The sequence below is a fragment of the Gavia stellata genome, chromosome Z, assembly GCF_030936135.1.
Source record: "Gavia stellata isolate bGavSte3 chromosome Z, bGavSte3.hap2, whole genome shotgun sequence".
In the NCBI taxonomy this organism is placed as follows: Eukaryota; Metazoa; Chordata; class Aves; order Gaviiformes; family Gaviidae; genus Gavia; species Gavia stellata.
Genome location: NC_082637.1, coordinates 67,204,076 through 67,229,415, shown reverse-complemented (window position 1 = coordinate 67,229,415; position 25,340 = coordinate 67,204,076). Strand labels below are relative to the sequence as shown.

Genomic DNA, 25,340 nt, shown 5'->3' with positions numbered 1-25,340 from the left:
GTGCCTTTCCCATTGGGGTTTTACATCATCTCAATTTCATAGCTGTGGTAGATCATACTCTATAACCTCAGATGAGATGAGAATAATTTAAGTAGACAAAAAGCAGACCACTAATCGCTAAAGAAAATACAATTCCACTTTGGTAGACATTTCTCCCTTCCCTTACTGCCTCTTCTCACTCTCTCTTGTTTTCCATGTATAATTCTCATTCTGGTTGTCATGCACAAACACATCAAATTCAAGACAAAATACTGCCATTTCTTAAAAAGGTTTGTGACTACAAATATTAAGCCAGAACAGAACAGCTGTGTTGTCTTGGAATTCCTCTTTAGCCAGCAAAACTGATAGAATCTTAAAATGCACTACTGCTTCTTTAAAAGTTTAAAAAGAACGTATTTCTCCAATCAAACACATACTTTTTTGTTGTTGACATTTTTATTTATTGGAAAAAACCTACAGGCACAAAGAGACAAAACCACACTCGCATATCCATATTTCATCTCAGTGCCTCCATTTCTGGCATTTTATCATTGAGAAGTTCTGATGTACTTTCAACAATAGATCTGTGATGTGGGCAAATCCTTTTGGGCTTGAGTGACATTTGCTTTTCCCTTTGAGCTAAGAAAAGAAGGATAAATTCTGAAAAGAAATAATTCCTATAGGGAAACATATGTTTTGGATTAGACAAATGAAGGTTTAATTTATTTATTTTAAGAGGCCACTAAAACGTGGAGATCTGGCTGTTTCAAGCAAACCTCCTCATCAATGCCTGGCTTCCTCAAGATCTTGCAGAATAAGGAGACATGCAAGGGAAGACTTCAGCAGGTGCAACAGCAGCAGCAGAAGTTGCAGATACTCCATTGAAGAGGGGACATGTGTCTCATCCTTTCAAGAAGGATCAAACACCACCTGCACTAGGAATGAAAACAGAAAGGCTGTAGCAAAAAAAAAGGAAATAATATAAAAAGATCAAATAGTATTGTGTCAACTGCCTATCTCATTATCCTGCCAGTACTGCAAGAAGATTGCAAAACAGGAGACTTCCTTGGGAGTTTGCATAAAAAATACATTCTTCTCATGGATGAGACTGCCCTAAGACATATTACACAACACAATCAGTAAATCCATGAGAATAGAACACGTTTAGATGGTCTCATTTTCCCTCCCTTCTCCCAAGCATCAAATACCACTTACACTTCTTTTCCTGCATTTCTTCCCCAGCTCATCATTGTGAATGGCTGCTTAGATCATTAAACGTCCGTGTAATACTTGGCACTAAATGATTAAAGGAAAAAAATGTGGATATTGGTTTGTAATTTGCATTAAAATTGTTGCATATTTCCTACTAAGTTAGTCAATAGTAATAGCTTGGTAAAAGACAAGGAGTCACACTGGTTATGGGTAGTTTCATTCTTTGTTTTACTTGTTAAAATTGTTTTATTAAATCATTTAGGTTCTGATGTTTATATATAAATTGTTCATAAGGATTTTTTTCAAAGTTGAACTTCAGAACATCATTTTATCTTTATAATAGGGGGTGTTGGCAAATGTATTTATGTTCCCTGAGGATTTGTGCAGTCAGAAGTATCAAGATTTTTTTCATTGATGCCCAGAGGCTTAACCCAACTGATTATTGATATTTCCAGGTCAAGAAAAAGAACCCTGTCATAAGCAGTGCTTTAAAAATTGCTGGTTCTGCGTAACAGATTCAGATTTCTTAGCAGCCCCCTGACACTAGAGGAAAAACACTTCGGAAGCTTGAACACCTTTATCAGCTGTGCTCATGCAAGAAAAGAAAACATGTCCTGGCAGCCTTGAGAAACGTAGATAAATGAGAAAAAAGTTACATTTTGACAGACAGGTGTCTACTATTAAAGACATGAATTTTTCACAACCTCTGTTTTCACAAGACCCCAGTTAAGACAGAGCATTTCTATCCCTTGATTTTTTGTCATTATAACAGAAAGGCAGGAAAACCGGGAGGATAAGACTGCACAGGTGAAACACAGAATCTTACTCTCAGGGGACCTCAGGGTGAAAAGAAGGCACAGCCCCCAGCAAGGTATCCAAACAGCACTTCAGTGTGGATCTCGTAACACCACATTGAAGGGCAAGTGGAGTCACCAGAGGAAACCCAAAATCACTTGCCTTCAACACATGACAAAAATGACCCTGCAACTCCCACCTCCTGGGAAAACATCTTCCCCACCAAGATAAAGACAATTTGGAGACAGATAAGCACAAGAAACTATTAAGCCCATTTCATTTTGCACAGGCTACTTATGCAATGCCTGGTCTGGGGTGCCAGTGGGTCATTGGCATGAATGCCAAGGTGCTACATGATGATAGCAGCAAGTCATATGTGGGCACAGGCGCAGGGCCAGAAATGCTGTGGCAGGGGAAATTAACATCTGAAAAAACTGGCAGTTACAAGGCTTGGCTCTACCCAGCTAGCTGCTTTGAGAACTGAATTCCTAGGCATAGGCACCTAAAATTTGTTAGAAACATTTTTTGATACACAATACTTTTCTTGAACTAGTCCTAACCGAATATGCCATCAACACACAGGAAGCTTCTAGAGGAGGAAAGAAATGAAGGCAATATAGCACCCTTCCCACTAGACCCCCCTCACTTTATATGAACAAAGACATAGTAAATTAATACTACTTCTTTCCCAGAAATAATTATTTTCAAGTAAACCAAAGCCATAAGAACCTGTTGACTCTTCAATGATGAATCTTAAGCCAACAGCTTTTCTACAAATAATGTGAAATAAAACTAGTAAATCAACATATCTTGTAGAATTTTACTTAAGATTATTTTCTATGTAAGTTACTTTGTTCAAGCATAACTCATATGACCCATTTGTTCTTTGATCAAGCAAATAGCCTCGAATCCGTTTTCCACTGCACCTACAATTACTGACTCAAAGTTTCCTCTTCCAGCCTGTCCCTTATATCTATTTAGAATTCGGTATGATGGAAAATTTCCTTACTTTCAAACTTCAGCTTGAAAGTTTCAGGACATTTATGAGAAAAATAATGCAACCACATTTCTTTCCCCTTTTATAGTAAGTTTATTTTCATATCTGAACACATCTTCATGCAAAATTGTTGCCAGAGGCCCAGCTCTGCATGACTTTGATTATAACTTCTCTACTATTCTTGTGTCCACAAGATTGAATGCAATGTTCAGATTTCAAATAGCACACAAGTCAACCATGGGAAAGATGAAGTTGTGTTTAGCAGATAAAAACAAAGAACAAATGGGAGACCAGATTAGATTACTGCTGTCAGCAGACCTTATGAGGCAATTGGCTGGCAGCTTTGGTAACGCTAACTACAAACAGCTTGCAATACCAAACCATTACATATATTCCTTGCCAAGACTGGCTGTCAGCTGTATGACTGGCCATTTCCTGCCAACATAGTTGACATTCTCTCCTCATTTATTAGTGAGGGCCCTGTACTTGCTGACACGGAAAGTCAACAACTATCAGTCCCTCATCTTACGCTACCTACTGAATCAGGTTGTCTAATTTACTAATAGCAAAGAATGTAAACTATTTTCATCTAGTCACAAAATAATTTTTTTTTTCCAATTTTCCAACTACCATGTTTGTGGCGTAGTGGATATGTACGTCCTGGAAACCATTTTTTCTGCATCTTTCTTTCTAATTGATTAAAATAGCATTATGTGGTCATTTCTTATTTATTGCTACAGTCAGGCTTACCTTCACAGAAGTACAGAAATAGGCAAAAAAAGAATCAAATACATTCCATTTCCAGAAAGCAGAATGGTCAGCAGACTAGCAAAAGTAATTATCTTGCCATATTTTCTGGAAAGCACATCTAGTTCCAGTACAAGTAATTTTGACAGAGAAACCTCAAATGATTGCTTGGACATCCATGTGGTATTAATGCAACTATTTGACCATTTTTTCTTGACTGTCATCTTCTCATTGTGGTTTGTAAGTCCTTGATTTCAACAGTCTCTTTTATCTCAACAACAGCTTGGTGAGACAATACAGACAACAAGGCTTGTAAGATAAGCATTTGTAGAATTATTGGTGTTAAGGAGTTTTCAGCAATCTGCCCTTGGAAAACATGCAGACTTTTGACAGTTTTGTTCAGCTTGTCTTACTTCCAGCACTGAGACAGACCACAAGGCAGCCTTCCCTGGAGTTGCTTAACCTACACTTTCCTGTTCAGAGATTAATTTTAACATGTTATTTTTAAACTCTAAATCCAAACTAGCCCAGAATTCAAACTGCAGAAATACATGCAATGAGTCTATCTTTCTCTTGCATGGCTATGTTTGGGGTGTTGATTTGGGGTTTTTCCCTCTGTACCTGACAGTCCCTCATCCTACTTACTGTTTACCACAATGTCTAAACAAATGTTCTGGGCCATTTACCATCAGCAGAGGTTCAGTATATCCAGATATCCCTCAGCACAGGTACATTTCTGACAATGTCCAACATTGGTCCAAGATCCAGAACCACTTACTGAAGCTCCAGCTATATCTTTGAAAGCCAAGACAAGAACTAGACACAAAATATCACTGAGTTCGGCCTAAAATATCAGATTTTTACTATCTCTGTCTGCATGCCAATTGGCAGTTTAGTAGAGAAATCAGTCAAGAAAAAACAGAGAAAATAAGAATGAAGAATGTGAGTTTCTGCTTAACATATGTATGCTCTAGGAGTCTCAGCCTTTAAACACATTTCCACCAATTGCAGAGATAGACTGTGTGACTTCGGGTATATTGTTAAACATCTTGGTGCTTTAAATTCTGTCTATAAAATGGGAAGATGGTAATTCCCAATGTTATGGTGTGGACTACAGGGCAGGAACTTCACACTATACAGTAATGAAGATTGTATAATTACCCAGAACAAACAAAGTTAAGAAAGAATTTGAACTAATAGCACTCAGAAGAAGACAAACCCACAACCCAAGACAATCTGAACACTAAAAACCCTTGGGATGGTGTGGAAGGAAAATTAACAGAAGACAGACCATCCCATTTCCTTCCATCTACTTTGTTCAGGCTGTGACTGAACAACAACTTGCCTACATGTCAGTTTTACCCTATAGTTTCAGACATCATCTGAAGAAGGAAGAAAACATGAAAAAGTATTACTACACAAATGTTTTCCGAAGATCTTTATTCTCTAGTATTGCATCAGCTAAGGATAAGTCTTCATTTATTATTCACTTAATTTGAATGAACTCATATTTGAGACCCACTCAGAACATCCGCATCGGTCTTCACCAGCAGAAATTATATGTAAAGGTACCCCTTTTAAATCTCCAAAGCCTACTGGGATGTAGTAGTGCAGACATTATAACTGCCACTCACTCATGGAAAATGGTCCTCTATTTTCTATTGCACTATATCTTAAAAGACAGCAAACGCACACAATCATCAGAGGTAAAATTTGAGGAGTTCTGAAAATAGCCCAAAAATGCCTGATGACCACTTAATGCTATTTTAGGCCTTTTAATAGTTTGCTGTGAGCACCAGACCCAAAACAATTTTCAACCTACCCAAATAATTGTGGTGTTACAGTCCCATGTTCCAGATTATGAGTCAACTCCCATCTGAACATGCAATGCTCTTGGCAGACATTGACTTACCCAGAATATTTACTTTCTGAACACAGATTTCTACAAGACTCCCAGGAAGCATGAGAACTGGCAATTTCTGTTTATATTTAAAAGCTGCATCCTCCCCTTCCTCTCAATAAACCCTGTTAAAAAAGTTATTATAGGTCAAATCTAGAAAATTACACCTTTTTTTTTTTTTTTAAGATAGACTATATCTATTAATTTATGTAGTAAAACAGGCAAATTGACCAATATCAAAACACTTGGAAAAAAAACAGAAATTACAGAGAAAATGGACAGTATAGCCAAGCACAGTATAGCCAAGCTAGTGAGTTTATTATGTTGCCTTTACTTCAGAGCAGTTAGAAAACAGAATAAAATTTACAGGTTTGTTTCTAAAAAACTCTGGAAAAAATTAAAGTAAACAATTTGATCTAAACAATCTTAACATAAAACACTTGCTTTTCCTTTTTTTCCTGTGGCTTTCTTCTGAAACTCAGTGACAGTGTCTTATATGTAGACTCATTCAGAAATTTCCCTTTATATTTGGAGAAATCAAACTAGTAACATTCAGTAGTATCAATGAGTTCCTTTCTAACCATGCAAAAACAGACAACTTCATTCACTACTTTCATTTGAGGTATAGGCTGCACTTTATAACATTACTTCACTGGGAAGTAATGTTAAAAACCAAAATTGCTTTTAGTTAACATGTAAGCAATTTAATAATTAAATTTATGGTCTTCGGTATGTATGACTTTGCTTTACCCACAAGGCAACAGAATCGTTCTCCTTGTTCTGCAGACAGACATACATACTTTTAGATTAAACTCTACTTTTCAATGCCCAGCAGATTCTCTAGTTATTAGGTACTCTGTTATTCCTATAAGAAAGAGGATTTGGGGGATTATGACGTATATATGTGACATCAAAACTCATCAATGGCTCACACACTGAGTTCTGTACACTCAAGAATGAGATGCTAACAAATAATTGCTACTTATTTGCAGAAATTATTCAACAAGCAATCTGAAGTTATGAGCACTGTAACAGAAACATTCCATAACCTGTTTGTTTATGGTCTCTAACAGATAAGAAGATTGTAGCTGGTGCTCAGGGCATGCAGCACAATTCCTGGTCATTGTGCATGGCAAAATGGCTTCCCCGACAACTGCCTACAAAAACAGCTGAGCAATTGTCAAACTGCTCATTGATAATTCACTGATTATAAAGGAAGCAAAATTCAGAATGTAAGTTATTTGTAATCAATTCATTCAAGCCTAGTGCTTGGAAGCATAGTCAACAATTTTTATTCACTAAAGTAAAGGAAGCAATTGCTGTATTTTCCCAATATTAAGGAGTCTACTTTATTTGCCATCTAGTTAATTTCTTTATCTTTCCAGCTCTTTCTGCCCTCCCACTCCAGCACAGACACTTTTCAGACTCAATAGTTATTTAATTAAACAATTTTTTTTCACAGAATTCTTAATTTACTGTGCAATGTCTGGTTAAAGCAGCCATCCCATAGGAAAGATGAAAATAACAGAAGTCAGCACCTACCCTTTCATTGATACTCACTGTGAATTCTATTGCTAATATTTTGTTTTAATGTTTATGTTGGAGGACAGTTCGGTACTGATGAAAGTGAGACATGAGTTCAGCTTCACTACTCTGGACACAGAGAGTTCAAGTGTCTCTGTGAAATTCATTTTGTCACGCCATCCCATCTGACATTCACCTCCCTTGAGGACCCTGGTTCTTTGTCCCTCAAGAGCAGGCTGCTGATCACTCACAACAAACACTTCTGAATACTCTGCAGACACTGTTCTGCTTGGCTGATCTAACCCAGGACTGGGCTGCAGGAGAAGACGGAAAGTCAGTGTCTTCTAGGCGTTTTAGGGAGGCTTCCAATGCATTCAAAAATGTATGTACCTCGAAAACTCATGTTTATGCTATTCAGCTAATATAATATCCAGGTTTCCCACAATAAAACTGTAGTAGTTCTATAGAGTGGAATTATTCTGCTGCCATTTCATGCAGCCCACATTTCATCCAATTACAATTATTTTTACACAGGCAGAAATACAGAAGGTTGACAGCAATTTACAGAAGGTGGTGGGAAGAAAAGCACCTATTGTAAGTCATGCCAAAAGATGATTTAAAATCCAGAATTATTCTGTAAGCTTCAATCCTGCTTCTTCTTTTTTTCCTCTCTGTAAAAAGTGCCATCGAAAAAACAGACAAGAGAAAAGCAGATTCATAAATTTATCCCTCAGTCTCATTTAAAGGACTCAGATAAATTGGGGCCAGGACATGAATCATCTTTTAAAGAATCAAACTCAATTGAGACTCTACAAACCCATCTTCGGTTTGGATATTTTTGCTTGAAAAACCCTCTGATGGATTGATGTGAGTAAATATTTTTTAAATTAGTAAAAGGCCAGACAATAAAGTTCCTGAAACATTTTGCCAGCCATAAATTGATGGCTTTTCTGTTTTCCAGCAATTCACAATACCACACTACCTCAATTCAATTAGGGTGGTTAAAAGGCATTTTTCTTGCTATAAATGCTCCTCAATTGTGGAAATATCTGTAACTAAAACAAGATTACACATGATTGGTATTTATGGGGCAGTCTTACTGTATTGGAAATTGAATTTCAAGGACTCAGACTTTCATTTTTTTTAAAGGTCTTTCTGTAGACAAGGAGATTTGCTGACTGTAATGATTCTCAACTGACAGCTGTTTAGTAGCCCAAAGTCTAAGCCCATTCCCAGAGGAGAGACGTCTGCATCTTGAAAACCAGCACCACCACCGTTAGCAAGAGTAAAGACTTTGTACAGAAAGTCAAAACAGAAGCCAGCGTAAAGGATAATGAACCACAGCATCAACCCAAGCGAAGTCTTTTGGAAAGCACAACAAAATCGGCCAGTACAAGCCACTCATAACTGTCTCATACTCACCTTCTGCCAGGGTGATTCCTTGACACTTTACTGTTTTTCCTTTGTATTTCCCCTTATAACCTGAACCTTTATCAACATGACAAGAGACAAAGACTGGTAATACAAAACCAAGGTAGAAACAGTATCGATTAGATTCCCTGTAATAAAGAACTGAGACCACACTGTAAACTTCCTAGGTATATACAAATGCCAAATCTATTGTTCAGTGACCAAGAGCAATGAGAGTAGGAATAGAGTGACATTCAAAAGTATAGTGCAGTGTGCTGGATAATATGGTCCAAATTTTGATGTTTGGAGAGTGAAAAAGACCAGATGTCAGAGTGTATCAAATAGAGAAGAAATTTGGGAAGACTGGGCATGCAGAAGTGGCTTACTAATGTCAGTGGTGCACTTTTAAGTGGAAGATACTGCCTGCCCAACGTATCATGACTCAAACCTAAATGCTAGGAAGCAGAAATGCAAGCATGAAAAGATTTATCATGTTTGAACTATTTTTTTGCATAAATGTATATTTTTTTGTTTTTAAAGTATGGCTACAGGAAAACTGGGTAAAAATGTGTATCTTTATTGACTATACTTTTAGGACCACAGAATAGGTGTAGATCTGTGTATTGGAAGACTCACACTTTCAGAGGGTTTCCACAAAAATGTGCTGAACTGTCAGATCTGCATGAGCTGGAAGACTTGAAAAGAGAAATCTAAACTACAGGTCTGTACATATCCAAGCTAGTTTAGGAAGCATCCCTGGACTTTTCCCAGACTTGGTGTATTCGGACAAAATTAGCAGCTGAATTCAATTATTTTTCTCCCCTGAATGTTCACTGCGTAAGTCAGCTCATCTGTGTGACTAATACTGGTAGCTGGATGCCTTTGTCTTTTCACAGTGTACATAGGACATGAAAACATCAGACTCCAGAACACTCCCATTTGCAACTCTCATGACCTCATTTCCAAGAAAGAAAAATCCCACAGTCGTTCTATATTAAAAAAGACTAATGCACAAGGTGTATTTAGCCCATTTTAAATTTGGATTATCAGATTAGCCAAGGGAAAAAAAATTAGAAATTAAAGATATAAAGACCTGACAAAGCAAATTCAAGTGACTGAAGACAGAAATAATTAAAAATGACAGTAAATATTGTAGGTATCTCAGTATTTACACATAGAAAGTAGATTATAACCTTCTCTGAAATAAGACCGTATTTTAAATTTTATTTGGCACTTCCAAATGGCCATCTATCTAAGGACGGATTTTTAAAATTATATTTCTGCCACTTATCAATCTTAGTGTTGAGGAAGGCATATATATACATACAGCAAGATATTTAACTGCACTTACGTATTTATTATTGGGCTACGCTTCTATTTAGGTAAAATCAATATTTGGCAGCAAGACAACAAAGATGTCTAAGTAATGTTGATGTCCAATGATGAAATAATGTGCATATGAGCAAGGTCTCATTCACTGGTCAGAAAAACAAAAGCAAAGTATTTACACCAGTCATCACTTCTTATATTTATTTTGTATGAACTGATATTTGTGAAGCACAGGTTCACTCATTAGTTTTGGGATACTTAACAGGTGCTTAAAAATTGACAGCTGAATTATATTCTCCTTAATTTCCATCAGAAATGAAACGCCACTGATTTTTCTTTGCCTGGACAGGCTGTGCAGCAAATGATTCATCTTTGCATCAAACAGATCACTGACACAAATTACCACATATTGCTGGATACAAATTTTCAGCGCTCTGCATAAATATTCTGCGCCCCAACAGAAACAGAGATGTGGGCTGGCTGAGGTACTGTACAGTATATGTCATTTATTTGCATGTGTTGGAGATGCTAATCCCAGAAAATGATTGCCCATGAGTAGACTGGAGCTCAAAAATGTAGGAAAAAGCTGAGCTACAGCTCCCATTCAACCCTTAACAAAGCCATTCAAGGCACATGCAATGATTCACAAAGAGACTGCACCAGGATCAATACCACCTGAGATCAGGAAACACCACCTTTTACTGTTACTCAGATATGTATCTCTTTGGATAAATAAAACAAAAGAAAAAAAAAAAAAAGAAGAAGGTCCAGTTTGATTTGCATGGAGATATATTAATGTGTTCTTTTAGGTCCATAAATGAGTCTTTAAGCCACTTAATCATTTCTGTTACTTTGATATACAGTGCTGCATACCATTACATGACCTCTGAATAAATCCATTTTAAGGAACACTGGAATAAGCTGCCCAGGGAAGTGGTGGAGTCACCATCACTGGAGGTGTTCAAGGAACGTGTGGACATGGATTGTGGGACATGGTGGTGTTAGTTGATGGTTGGACTTGATGATCTTACAGGTCTTTTCCAACCTTAGTGATTCTGTGATTATCTTATGTCTTCATGTAATGAAGATACAAGCAACTGAAGAATCTAAATACGTACTATTAGCAAGAGAAAAAGCATGCAAGAACAAAAAAGCATGCCAGTTCTATTCACTGATTCTTACATTGTTTATTATTACTATTTTAAAAGCCACATGAGAACATGGTAAATTCTGGGGCTGGCTTGCAATGCAGTCATTCACTATTTTCCTTAACAGCCTTTCACATCTCAGTGGAACCAAACTCCCTCTTTCCTCTGCAGAACCACTAGTGAACTGAAAGACTGAGATGGAGCTCAATACTTCCAACCAGATGTAAGACAACAGACACCTAACTATTATCTGTGCTTGGGCTAATAATGGATGTGCTAAAGCTGTTGTTTGGCCTGAAGAATAACTAGTTTATCCTGCTTCTTCAGAAAGACTCGGGGAGGGAGCTTAAAAACATTAATAACACATGTTGGAATTTCTACTCTATACAACGCAGCACAAAAATGGACTCACTGAGGGAATTAGCTGACAGACCACCACATGACTGCAGTTAGATTTTGAGCTCATACTAATCTGCCCAGCTGGGACCAGTATACTGCACTGCAGTCTGTAGTCTAGACATAACAGGAGTGAGAAGTATTAGAAGAAAGGGTGTTTGGATGGTTGATTTTGAGAATTCAAGAACAGAGCAATGAGCAGGGAATTTAAATCAGGGTGATAGCAGTAGGATAAAAAAAGCCCTGACCAGAGTTAACTCTGACACCAGACTATCCTTAGTATCTCCATGAAATGTTTGTTTTCAGATTGTAACCCATCAAAATATTTGGAGATTCTTTTTAATGAATGACCATTAATATTTAATCACTTTCACAATCACTCCCCACCCATGAATACACCTCTAGCACAGATTCCCCACACTAACATCTTCCTTAAATGCAAAACAGCTCCAAAAAGCAGAACAGATGGAGTTGCTTTCATCCTCTCCACAAAAAGGCTGGATAGATAGGGATGACATTTTCACACCATTTTCCTATTATTCAGTATGATAAAAACCAACAACGTAGACCAATGTCAATGCATATAAAGGGATTTGTGCAGGTGAAAAAAACCTTGTGACTCCTGTTAATCTCTGTATCTGCCTTAAGGCGTATTCATGTTAAGCTCCATGCTCTAATGTTCCCTCATATCGTATTTTAAATCCTGCAGAGCATGTACATCATGCACTTTTATCTTCTACTTTCCTCATTCATATGAACATATGCTTCTTTACATTTTGGCAGTTCTTCAAATGGGATCATTTGAAAAAGACTTACAGTTAATGACTTTAACCTTCCAAAAAAAATACACTGCCTATTCAAAATTTGGAACACTTTTCCTAATACTGACAACCACTTCTGTTAGCCAGACCACTCATTCATATATATAATTATTTTTTAATTAAGAAAAAAAATTTCTTCAGAGCTGCCACACATGTGTCTGGAACATAAAAGGATAACATTATTCTTAACAGAAATTCTTCTATATGTATAAAAAGCAGCATCTCAGAGCAGCTTTTGTCTTTACCTTCAACATTCATTCTTTCCAATATATTGCCATCAACCATGAGAAAAAAGAACAACACTGAGAGTAGCTCAGACAGATTCTGAGAGACTTTTAGGCAGTGACAAGCTTTATGAGATAAGCATTTCCAAAGTACAGACACAAATGAAATTCTCAAATAAATTCAAAAAGGTTGATGGATGAAACAAAGGTGAGAAATCTTTTCTATACTGCATTCAAAAGTGTCTGGATCAAACAACCACCAGTTAAGACTTTAATAGGTAGAAGGTCATATCAGTAGTTGTACCTCTTCTAACTGTAAAAAATAACTAGTTCAAATTTAAAAACCTTGAATCTAGCTCTTCCAGTATTTTTCTGGAAATCCACCGAATTCTTGCAGTGTATGTGCAGCTAGAGTACACAATTACAGTGATGTTAAGGCATAATTTTGCCCCCTATACTTCAGTGAAACATTAATGTTTTATCTTTCATTCAGTGCCTTGCAGCCTTCATGTCAAACAGGGGCAGGAGAACTGCACTCAGACTGAAATAATACAAGCATGTAAGTTTTATTTCCATTTTTACTGTTGATGGTTGGGAATCAAGATCTAGCATAGCCTTTACTGTGAAAACTGGAAGCAGAACACTTGCTGCAAAGAACAACATTTTTCCTTTGACTTAGCAAACAAAAAGAAATTGAGGTAGGCATATTGGACAATACGTCTGTTTCAACAAATCTAGTGTAAAGGCTATTGTCCAACAGATTTGTGATTAGCAAGACCTTTTGTCAGTCTGCTTAAAATACAAAGCAGTTGATGCTTAAAATACAAAGCAGTTGATACTTAAGGTCTACTGATCAGAAAAAAAAAAAGTGTTCATAGGAGTAGTGAGGAACGAAGAGAAGACTGCATCTCTTATCAGATGTCTGGCCACTGATTTTTAAATCACTAGCCCTGATCTCCTTTTTTTTCCATCAATCACAGTGGATTGACAGCAAAAATATAGTATAGATCTCCTCCTCCTTGTCATTTCATGCATGCTTGCAAGTCCAGACATTCCTCTGTATTTTTGTTCTTGAAGAGTAAACCACTTTGCCATGCATAAGGGAGCTACAAAGCAATGACATATCCTCCCTCCCACCACTGCTTCTCAAATGGTCTGCTAGTTATCTGAATCAGGCCTCATTTTTTCAAGAAAATCCTTCAAAATTCAAAAGTCAACATACAAATAAATGAGCAGAGGCTTTAACATCTGAGTGAAAATGAGAAAGAGAGAAAGAAACATCATTCAGCAGCACAATGATCACATTTACAAATCTATGCAATGATTTTGTCAGTAGATGTTCATCTTTCTGAGTGCAAGCTTGCTTGGACACTTTTCCCCTGCACTCTGGATGACCTACTGCAGTCTACGGGTAGCATAAACCCGAGCAGAATCCATCTGTCTTCATTTTCCTACATGCTTCTACCAGGACATATAAAAATAATATATGCCTAATAGAGTTTTAAATACATTTATTGAAACTGAAGCTGCTTCACATGCAGCATTTCACAGAGTTACCTTTATCTCAACTCCTGGAAAAACACAGTAAGAGCTAGGCCTGGGGCTGAATGGCTGTAAACGACAAGTTCTTGTAGTAAAGCTTTTCTACAAGCCTTCCATTCATTCCTGTTCCTATTATAGAGCACCTGCTTTGAATCATCACCTCAAAGAACGTAATCTCTTCCTCATTTTTGCCTTTGCAAAATAAATTCAAAACTAGACCCTGGGAATCATGGGGAAGAAGAAATATGTTTCCTTCTTATTTCCCAATAAACTAGGACACAAGGGTTGCTGCCCCTACTCAGGGTCAGGTAGAGAGAACATCTGAAGTCTCACACCCCTCAGGAAGTGTCTCCAATATGGGGCCATGTATACTGCTAAGTCCCTGGAAATGTATTTACTGCACTCCTCAGTACTCTGCAACGAGTTTTAAGGAGAGAGAGAGAAATTTGAACCACCTCACACAAACATTTGAACCTATGTCTGTTAGATCCAGACTTGGAGTGGGCTACTGGACAAAAACAAGAGCTGTTCCCATCACCTTTGTGAAGGTAGTTCTTCCTTACTGTGGCACTGATATCCTCTCTCCTTCAACATCATTCCTGTTTAAATCCATCTGTCCGTCTGTCTGTCTGTCCCCCTTTACCCGTTTACATAATTTACTAGCACAAATCATCACATTAAAAAAAACAAAAACATTTTTTCCAACAGGAGAGGGGTTTGTTGTTGTTTTAGTCTAAACTTCTGTATTTTTCTGAAAAATATTTTTCTTCATCAGAAACCTTTTATTTTTCTCTAGTCACTCTCAAACTACAATAGATATGGGATAAAATGAAAACAGACCCAGAATTTATATACCTTTATGTATATATGATGAATTATTATATTAATACATTATTTTAACATAGCAACCTTTTCCTGAAATGCTCAAAACTATTTTTCTTCAAGTCAGGCTAAAGTCCCAGTGTGTACCAACAGATGTAAATAAATTCACAGCTATAAATATAAAAAACCATGAATGTGAAAGGCAAGGCTAACATAAGATAAAACATACCTGAACAAAGAGCACAGGTAGTAAGAAGATCACGGTAACAAAACAGCATTCCTTGGCAACTATTTAGCTATAGTACTTACAACTTGCCACCAATTTAGCTAACGAGGTGGGAGCTGTGTACACACAGCAAAAGGAAAAATGCTACCATGACACTGATAACATCACAAGAGGCAGTGAAAAGGAGGATAAAAATCAATACAAGAATGCTGCAGATGAAGCTGCCAACTTAAAAATCAATCAAGCTAGATAAACATTGCTCAAATTAATATTATTGCATCATTAAAAAGTGGTGTTCTGAAATCCATGGAATATATTGATACCTATGGAGTTCCAATGGAAACCAAGCAGGAAAAAAACTTCCCGATCTCTCTGTAATTTCTCAGCAACCCCCATCACTTCTGACATAAATTTATCACGTCACATACACAAATCCAAGCTCTGTTTCACTCAGTGTAGCTTGTGACATCTATATATGATGTATTACTAATATCATCACTATGTGCTGTATGAAAAGGCCTTTTTCTTAAAAAAACTGTGTTACTGTATTGCATTCTGTAAAAAGAAAGTAATACTGAGAGTCAGAGCAAAATTACTCAAATCTTCCCAAGCCTAAGTTCTGGAAGTTACAGAATCATTAGTCTCCTCAAAAGCATCGGAGCCTCTCAGCCAAGTCCTTTACCAGTGCTTTTATGTCACTTTTACTACTGCTGTGAAGCAGCAGAACCTCAGAGTACAGCATCCTTACCCAACTGAGCAACAGCTGAAGAATGCAGCATTTGCTTAAGAGAGCATGTGAAACTGCCTGACTTACATGTATTATTAATATTCAAACCACAACCATGAGAAGCCAGTGAAGAAAATATTTTACTACTTGAAGGTCAACAAGGCTAAAGGACTTCAGGGGGACAAATAATTTCATGGGAGAATCAATTGCTGAAGTAGACATAACAGAATAAAACCACTTACATACCCTTTTGTTTAACCTTTCCAAGCGCTTTAGAAATCTCTCCAATTCTTCCCATCTGAGACAGATTTTATGTGCAGATTTTAGAAGAGACTTGCCAAATTCTTCAGTAATTCCAGACACTGAGGTCTTTAGATATTTAAAGTGATTAGTAATAGTTAATACAAATTTCAGTTATTTTATTCAGTTCTGCAGCCAGAATTTTATTGACTTCACTGTCTCACTCATATGAATGAATTACTACCTACTAGTAAAGATTCCTTTTTTTGTTATAAACATTGAATTAACAGTGCAGAAATTACTATGAGTGGTTCTTTCTGTTGCCCTGGTTCAGAAAACACCTCTCACAACAGGTTCCTAACAGATAATTTCTTGGATATTGATGCTGGCTTTAGCAAATAACCTATAATCTGTGGTATCCTTTCCCCCATATTTTTAGAAATATTTCCTGGATACTGCTGTAGAAACGACAGAACATACTAGCAATCTCCTGAGTATTAGAGTAATTCATCTTTCCCACCATTTTTTAAGCCCCCATTTTGTCAATGGATTCACTTAGACATAAAATTACACCCTGCTCATCTGAACAGTTTTTTCTTTTCTTTCTCAACCGATCTACAGATAGTTTTCACTTTCTGAGCATTAGCCATCCATGGCTTTACTCACCAGTAAAACTATTGTTCTTTAATAGTTCTAGACTTTAAAAATACAGCTGCAATGTACCTAGTCCTTTGGAAGGCATTAAGGGTAGTAACTAGCCATCAGGGAAGGAACTTCTAATTTATGTACTGAGTTATTTGCATAAATTAAAAACTAAAACACTCTTGCCTGGTGGTATTACTTTTATAATCGGTAAAAGGACTCATGAGAATACATTAGATGTCTCTTCAGAGTATCAAGCAAAAGCATCAAGAACTCTTGCACAGAAGCACAGGGATAAGCACAAAGGAATTTATTTCAGTGCAAAAGCTGAAGTGTTTCTTTAAAATACTAAGCCCTTGAGAAAGGAGGGAAAATGAATGTTTAAACGATAGCAACTCAAAGTCCGCTCTATAAAGCTGAATACAGAAGTACATTATTTTCCTAGGTTGTAAAAAATAGCCATATAGAGAAAATATTTTCAAACAATATTAAAAAATAAGCTTAAATGTTAATGATCTGGGTCCAGCTATATTAAAACTGAAAGCTACAAGATAACATAAGTATACAATATAAGCAATGGCATAGAAACAGACTTATGCAAAATTAATGACATTAAAACTATATGGAAAGAGACCATACCACTACATATTTATGCTGCATCACACATTCAAATATCTCTGATGACTTGAAGGAACAAACAGGCTGTAGTTAAGATAAAACCAGAAATGAAAAATAGAAGGGGATTGAAAAATGTTACTGCAAATAATGAATAAAGACATCCTAAAACACAAAAGCAATCACTCACCCAAAGTCCATTTATAAGTGTTTTCCACCATCAACAAGAACACAAAAATCATAAAAGATCTACAGTCACCACATGAAAATAAATATGGGAATCTTAAAGAGCACAGAAGAGAGCTTTGGCTCAAACTGTTGGCTGATGTCAACAGAACTACAGCAGCTTTTCTCAGCAGAATATCTGCTCTTGCATTCTCACATCTCTAACAATTGCACGTTTTTGTTTTCCACAGACTTATAGTTTTAATATAGGGCTTTTTCTAACATTTCAGCTTCTTCTAACATTCCAGCTATCAACAATATCATTAGTGCTCAGACTGAGCAGAGCTTTTCTTGAGTATTTTCACATCCTCAGAGAAGGAGTAAATTATGTGATCATGCTTTTACTTGATGGTGACAGGCTACTTACTTGATTGGAAGTCAGAAAAATTCCTGGTTCAAACTGTGATTGAAATTCTTCCCCACTAATTGTTGCATTATCAAGCTGAACAATTTGTTATAACTTGTAGTCACCTTTTTCTCGGAAGCAAAGTCTCAAACCTGTTACAACAGCACAGCTAGGACTGATGCCCTATGAGTCAGGTGGCTGCTTGCTCTACTCGTATACTGGTATGCTTAAATGGTTCAAGAGAAACTCTGTGGTAATTAGGCTCTGTCCCTCTCAAATAACAACTGGGCTTTAAAGGAAACCAAAAACATAAGACAGATATGCTCATTACCTTTTACAGCAATATTGAAGAAAACACTGCATTTCATACTAGAAAATACTCCTACAGGCAGGAGCTGCTTCTAGGAGATCAGTATTAATAGGAAACAATTATGTAAGTCACATAGACTACTAGTAAAAACAGAGAGATCAGGGCATTTTTCATTCCTGTATCATTTATCTGCATCATAAACCTTTCTTCACTTTAAATATGAATAAACTATGTCTTTTTTTGTCTTTTCAAACTAAATACATAGTAGTAAAAAAGAAATGTTCTTGAAGAAAAATAATTATCAAATGGAAATAAAAGAGCAAGAGAGGAAACACACTTTAAGCTAAATTATACCAGGATAAATTCTGTCCTCTCACAAACATCCAACAGACTTCCTGCAAAAACACATTCTGGTAATGGTCCATCAAATGCTGATGTGCATGAGGAATTCCTACTAGATATAATGATTGCTACATGAAAACCACTCACCTCTCTGAAAAAAAAAAAAAACCACCACAGAATCGAGACGTAATGCTTAAACACAGAAAAAAGAAAATAAGCTATAATATGAGTATTGGGTCAACATTTCCAACAGCTCTTTAGCAAGTGCCAAAGCACTGAAGCAGACTGAGCAAATAAAAATGTAGAAGAAAGACAAACAACATTAACTTGACTTGAACTCCATCTGCAGAGAATACTGTTAGCCTGTTTCTGACAGATTATGAGCAGACACATAGTGGTGCATCCAGTCCGCCTCTACAGGCCTAATTAACAGGCTTCAGATGCTTCTCGGTTCAACAGTTTATCTGTGCTGTGGCCAATACCTGGGTATATAATCTATTAAAAACAACTCAATTGCTTTTAGAAGCAGCTGAAGAAAATATTTCCTTCATCAGTGGATACATAAGCTTGCTGTAGCCATACTGGACCTTAAAGCACAGCTATATACGGAGAAACCATTTGACCTGTTCAATATTTTCCCCTATCTTTCTAAGGTGTTACATTCAATTTTTTTTAACAAGGGCCTAGCGCTCGGACTTAATTGAGAGTATTTTTAATATGTATTTGGCATCAAATGTGTCCTTTTGAAACAGTGAGTTATGATTAATTACCCATTCAGAAAAATTTTAATGGCAGTTGTTATTCTCTTTTCTGTGATTTTGTGGGACTTTGTGTACCTAAACAATAGGCCTTTTAAAATTATGAAGACACTGGGATGTATTCATCTTATTCATGGCAAAGAAGTCACAGGCCAGACACCACAACTCCAAAACACCCAAGTACAGTTTGCAGCTGTGTATCAGCACTGAGCGCTTGCCTTCCACCCTTACATTTTGTACCAGGCGCGTAAGCAGCCTCCAAAATCAACAGGTAGACTTTTCAGCTTGATTTTTGCAGAGTTGGATAGTAGATCATGAGTATGTAATTACCAAGAGTCAACAGAGAAATACAATCACCAACTATTTCTCACCATTTGAGCATACCTTCCATCGGAGGGAGCAAGCTGAAACAATATGCTGTGGGTTTCCATGCCTCTCTATATGAACTGAGCAAGCATGCTGTTGTGACAGCAACTGCTGCTCTCTGCTGTAATGGGTGTAGGCTTGGAAACATCCTTAGGAGTTAGGACTACATCTGTGGTCACTAGACTTTTTAAATCTTCAAAAGCACATTCCCATGCTCTACCAATGACCTATTACGAGTCTTTCGAAAAACTATTGCTGTGCCCTGGCCTTCCAAGAACAGATCACCTTTACATTTGCTGAGCACCTGTGCTCACGCTGAGCACCTGTATCAGTTCCACTACATTTATAGGTGTTGAAGTGAGAACTAGACTTTAGCAATCAGATGCCCTAAAAAAACCACTAATCTGCATTTTATTAAAAATTGCTGAGGAGAAGGTACATCCAGGTGTTAAAGAGCAGCGTTATGTCTCCAACACAGGATAGCCCCATAGTAAAGCTACTTAGAGACACAGGACCAGAGCAACACACATCGAGGCCCCTGGAGCTAGCTCTCCTGCCACTGTCTCAGGCATTTTCCAGGGCTGACTCCACTGCATTGGAACTCTTCCATCACTGGTTCTGTTATATGGTAACAATATCTTTCATTTTCACCTGGTACCCTCAGTTGTCATGACGGCATGTTAAGTGTATCTTCCAAATTCCTCTAAAATAAACAGTCTTCTGTATAAATGCCCAGGCCTTGCCAAATCTCTAGTTTCCTTCGGAAGACTCCCAGGACACAAGTAATGCTGAACAAGGGGCAGTGAAGTCTGTGTTTTCCAGAAGAGATTATAAAAAACAGCAGCTTGACTAATCATCACAGAAGTCAGGAAACAATGGTTACACATCCACACAGAAACTCTCTTTTTTAAATTTCTTTTTATTATTAATTGCATTTTCATTTGGTCACTTTACATTTGCTGCTTGCAGCAGAAAAGATTATATTTCAAAAGTTAGCTGGCCTGGCCAAAATTAAGTGGCCACAAGATCCTAAAAGCTGCTTTTCACAGCATTAGTGAGCTCCCAGCATCACAATACAGCCCTTAATTTCAATCATGTTTACTTATTTGGTCACTCTGAGCAAAACACATTTTTTTTCATTCCTTTGGGAAAGGGGGTCATAAAAATATGGTTAAAAAAACAGTATAGCCGTCTTACAAAAGATCAGCTGGTAAGGGTAAAAGCATCAGAGAGAATAGGCTGAAAGGGAACAAGACAAAGCACTCTGGAGAGCAAAAAAGAAATGTTTAAAGACAGACAGATGTAAATTTTCATTTGTCTTAACTTGACCAAAATTACACCAGGACTAAACAATGCAAATTGTCTCAGCCATACTCTTACTGTATCTCTTGCAGCAAAGCAGCTTATTCTTTCCTCCATGTGTGCTACTATGTTTACATAATCAATTCTGACTCAGTTATTTAATGATGTGAAATACAAACATTTCTTTATCAACTCATTTTGCAAAATATTCTGCCTAATTAATCTCTCCCGCCACCACCTTTTACTTTCTCTGTTTTTAACCACAAGGTTTCACAGCTAATGTTACAAGATGACAAGGGCAATTATCATTAAAACAGAGCAGAACAAAGCTATGGTAATGAGAAGAACTACAGTTCCTTCACTGTGGTTCTGGCAGTGATGAAAGGAATAAACTGAGCCTACCTTTTTTTTATAGATAACAAAGCAATTACAACATGTAAAGTAATACAGAGACAATAATAATTTACTGGAAAACTGAGAGAACAGCAGGCTCTGAAAAATACAAAGGAAAACAACTTGTATAAAAGATAATTCACTATATCAAAAATTATTATGAATAGGTGACACATAAAAAGTGCCGGGATGCATAGTAAGTAAAACCACTATTTAAAAAGGAAATCCTGTTAATTGGGGAAAAAAAAAAAAAAACAAACCAGAAAAAAAATACAAGTGCTTTATTGAATCCTGCAATGGGATAGCATGTATTGGTGTCACACCATTTATCCACAGAAAGCAAAGGGCTGGTTGAGTATCTAGGCAAAAGACCATGATTCAGGGGCAACTCATATACACTGTGAGGAAAAGACACGTAATGTTAGTAAGCTGCACTCTGGGCACTTTGGCAGGCTGGCACAGCTCAGTGTTAATTAGAGATACCATTACACCTGCTCTATAGCTGGCACTCAAGACCTGTCAGAAAGGTAAATTAAAGTTGCTTCTTTCTTCGTGCTCCACAGTGGTTTTGAACCAAGTGCAGGAATGGAAAACTTTGCAGTATGTGAGTCAGTAAGCTCAGACAGGGCTCAGATGCTGTCCCTCCTGAACACCGGCCACCCACAGGCCACCTCCACCAGGGGAGATGCTGACAATAAAAATTGATCGCACATTCACATCACATCACCTTGTCTTCTGATTCCAGCAACTTGGGTTTTCTCAGGAACAGCAGTCAAATAATTGAAACCCCTAGCTGGAAGAGGCTTCTGCACAAGAAGTTCATTCAGATAAATCTGAAAGCCACAAAACACCACACTAAAATCCAGGATTTCCTAGGCTTCGCTCCCATGTTTTGCCAGCCCAGAATCATGGAAACATAGAATCATTGAATCATTTGGTTGGAAAAGACCTTTAAGATCATCGAGTCCAACCATAAACCTAACACAGCCAAGTCCACCACTAAACCATGTCCCTAAGCACCACATCTACATGTCTTTTAAATACCTCCAGGGCTGACTTCTTAAAAGTAAATTAAGTATTCAAAGCGGGGCAGTGGTACCTTCCACAGAATACAGATCCCACAGGTGGGTAGCTTCCTTATCTCCCTGGAACACCGTTCAGCACAAACAGATACAGACTGGAAAGCAGCATTAACCCTGTATGCCAGGCTAAGGAGCTGAGGCTTTATGCAGTACTCCAGCAGATTAGGAGCAGGGATAAAAGCCAAGTGACCTGGGTTCCCACCCTCTTTCTGAACTTGTTTTATTACAGAGCATAACCTCTATGAGTCTCAATTCTCCCACTTGAAAAAGTGAGATAATTACACCTCTGTACCTCACAGGGACTCTGTGAAGCTTAAATTAATAATGTTTGCTAAGTGCTATGTATGTGCAAAAAATTATTAAGGTCGCTCAGCATCAAAAAGGGGACCAGAGTCCAAGGTTTTATGGCTCTTGGCCCCATATATAATCCACAAGACTTTCCACTCAAGCAGTTGCATTAAATAAATCCAGGACTTCAATTCTTTACTATTTAGTATATGAAATGTCCTAGGCAGCAGTTCATTCCAAAACTGATTTCTACAAAACAGTTTTTTACAAAGCAATATTATGCTTTTTTAAGCTGCCTAACTACTCACTGAGACATTATCCTTGAGGTTGAGGAATTTTCCTCCAGCAGTTCTATCTCACAAGCAAATTGTTTTTTCCAAGACATTAAAAAAGAATAAACCTGATAAAAAAAGGATAAATGTTATAAATATCTAATAGATGGAACCTTGTTTATTTACAATGCCATCCTGGGAATATATGTAAGGGTTTTTTCCGTTTCTTTTTCTTTTTAAGGTCAAAAAACCGCTGCTTTTTATTGGGTGAAAAAAGAGTACAGGTTTTCCTGTCTTTATATTCATGGAAGCACTTGTCCTTAGAAAAAAACCCCAAACCATTAACAATCCTTAACTTCAAAGTATGTCATTATAAAGAAGATTTAAACACAGTACAAATACACCCTTAATAAACTCTTGGTCCATTGATTTGGAAGACTCCTGGGGAAACACAAAGAACAAGAATAATTTGTCAGATCAAACTGGCTCATGACTAAGGGGAGGTACTGTAGGGAGCTTTAGTATTACAAGACAACATGATGGAACCAGTTGCTGTTTCCATATGCTTTCTCTTCCAGCTACATGCAACAAAGAGTAATTGTTCTCTGCCATATAGTTTAAGAACTGGCAAAATACTTCTTAATATCCCTTCCAGTCACACTAAGAACGAAGCTCTCCAAAACATATTCAGTTCTTTCCTTTCCTGGGGCTGGGTAGGGGACAGAAATCTTGACTGCAGTTAAAAAAAAATTTCTCCTTGAAAACAGATAATAATTTAAAACAATGTCTTTCTGTAGTATGTTCTCCATCTCACAGGAATCCAGTATAATTTGCAAATGTCAGATGCCCAGCAGAAAATTTCCCCAGGATAAATTAATTTCATATTTTAGCATTTCTGTTACAGAAATGGGAAGTATGCCTTGAAGATCACAGATGAGTTTACCCTCAGAACTTCATCCAGATTCCAGGCTTTGTTCTAACCTCCTTGTCTACAATGGAACAATACTTGACCATGATTTTAAAATGAAAGACATCTTTTGTGCTTGCTTTGTTTATTTGTTTGTTTGTTTGGGTAGGCTAGGATGAAGTCTGAGCATTACTTTCCCCACCCCTCAAGGGTATTCATAGCTACAGTTTTAATTCTTGATGTTATGAGGTCTTAAAAAGGATACAAGCTAAGTTTGACATTGGACAGGACAATGATATTTGCTCAGAATTAAAGTCACAAAAGAAATCACACCAGTAGTGTTAAAGTATATGCAGACTTCTTTAAGATAGAACATGTTCCTGTGAAAATATGTGACACCATTGTAAGATCTAGTTTTACATTCCCTTTATCTGCAAAATAAAATACTCCATCTGGGAAACAATACTGTTACTAACACTAGTGAGCCTCAATGTTTATTTTTAAAGAAAAATACACCGAAATAAAGATCACTATGTTACCCTGGACCTTGCTATTTCACTAAAAGCTTTATAAATGCATTGATAGCTGCTGGTGGAAAGCAGTAGTTAATCTGAAAATGAGGATGTAAAAATACACATACCTTGGCTTGAGCTGAGTAAGGTTTTTTCACTTCGGAACAGGAAGGAAAGCTTTGCCAGCCTTGTAGCCAGATTTTCCTTGCCAATGGAATATAAAGCAGTGTTATTTATGAAGCTGGAAGAAAGGGCTCTAATTTAAAGTGAAACATTTCATCCATATTTGAAACAAACAGACTTTCTGATGAAGATATCGATTTTAATTTGTTTTGGCTTACTGGAGTAAAATCATTAGAAGGAGTATCTCATATATTTCTGGTTATGAACAATAACCATGATACAAACAGGTTTAACCTCACATTTCTGTTTGCTGCGTAAGCCATGTTGGAAAGTTCTCAACTATAAAACCCATGGAGTCCTCAGCTTTTACTTTCCAGACTGACAGTGAATTAACGTGTTTCCCACAACATAGCTATCCCTTAAGAAGCAGAATGACCTGTTTCTGAAGTGGTGAGAGGGGAGAACCATTTAAGGTCTATCTGATTAACCAGATGCTTTACAGGGAATGTATTTCATCAGCTGATGAGATGGAATGAAATGCAATACCCTTTCTCGTGCTTTTTTTCTTCTTGAATATCTCCGACTTCATCTCCAAACAAGCATATTTCAACTCTGCAAGGTGAATGTAAATTATTGTGATAATGTCACAATAAAATAAAAGTTACATGCTTGAAATCAGCTTGGTGAAAATAAAAGGAAGTGCCACATACAGCAATGCCTGACATGTTGCGCACATCACTCTATTAGTCCCAGGGAGAATGTAACTTTAAACGAGAGTGCGTTTCAGTTTCGGTGCATTGTCTGGTTCCCGTCTCCTT

At 37.1% G+C, this 25,340-nt stretch overlaps 1 long non-coding RNA gene across 2 annotated transcripts; it reads right to left on the bottom strand.

The window, feature by feature from the left end:
• Window positions 1-348: 348 nt before the first annotated feature.
• LOC132320720 (uncharacterized) lies at window positions 349-24,910 on the bottom strand. 2 transcript variants are annotated; one of them, XR_009484583.1, is made up of 4 exons: window positions 24,528-24,910; window positions 5,643-5,755; window positions 1,195-1,275; window positions 349-914 (listed from the first exon to the last, which is right to left on the bottom strand). It is a non-coding gene; the product is annotated as an uncharacterized LOC132320720 (long non-coding RNA). The 2 variants fall into 2 exon arrangements; XR_009484584.1 differs by having other exon boundaries at window positions 349-909.
• Window positions 24,911-25,340: the final 430 nt, after the last annotated feature.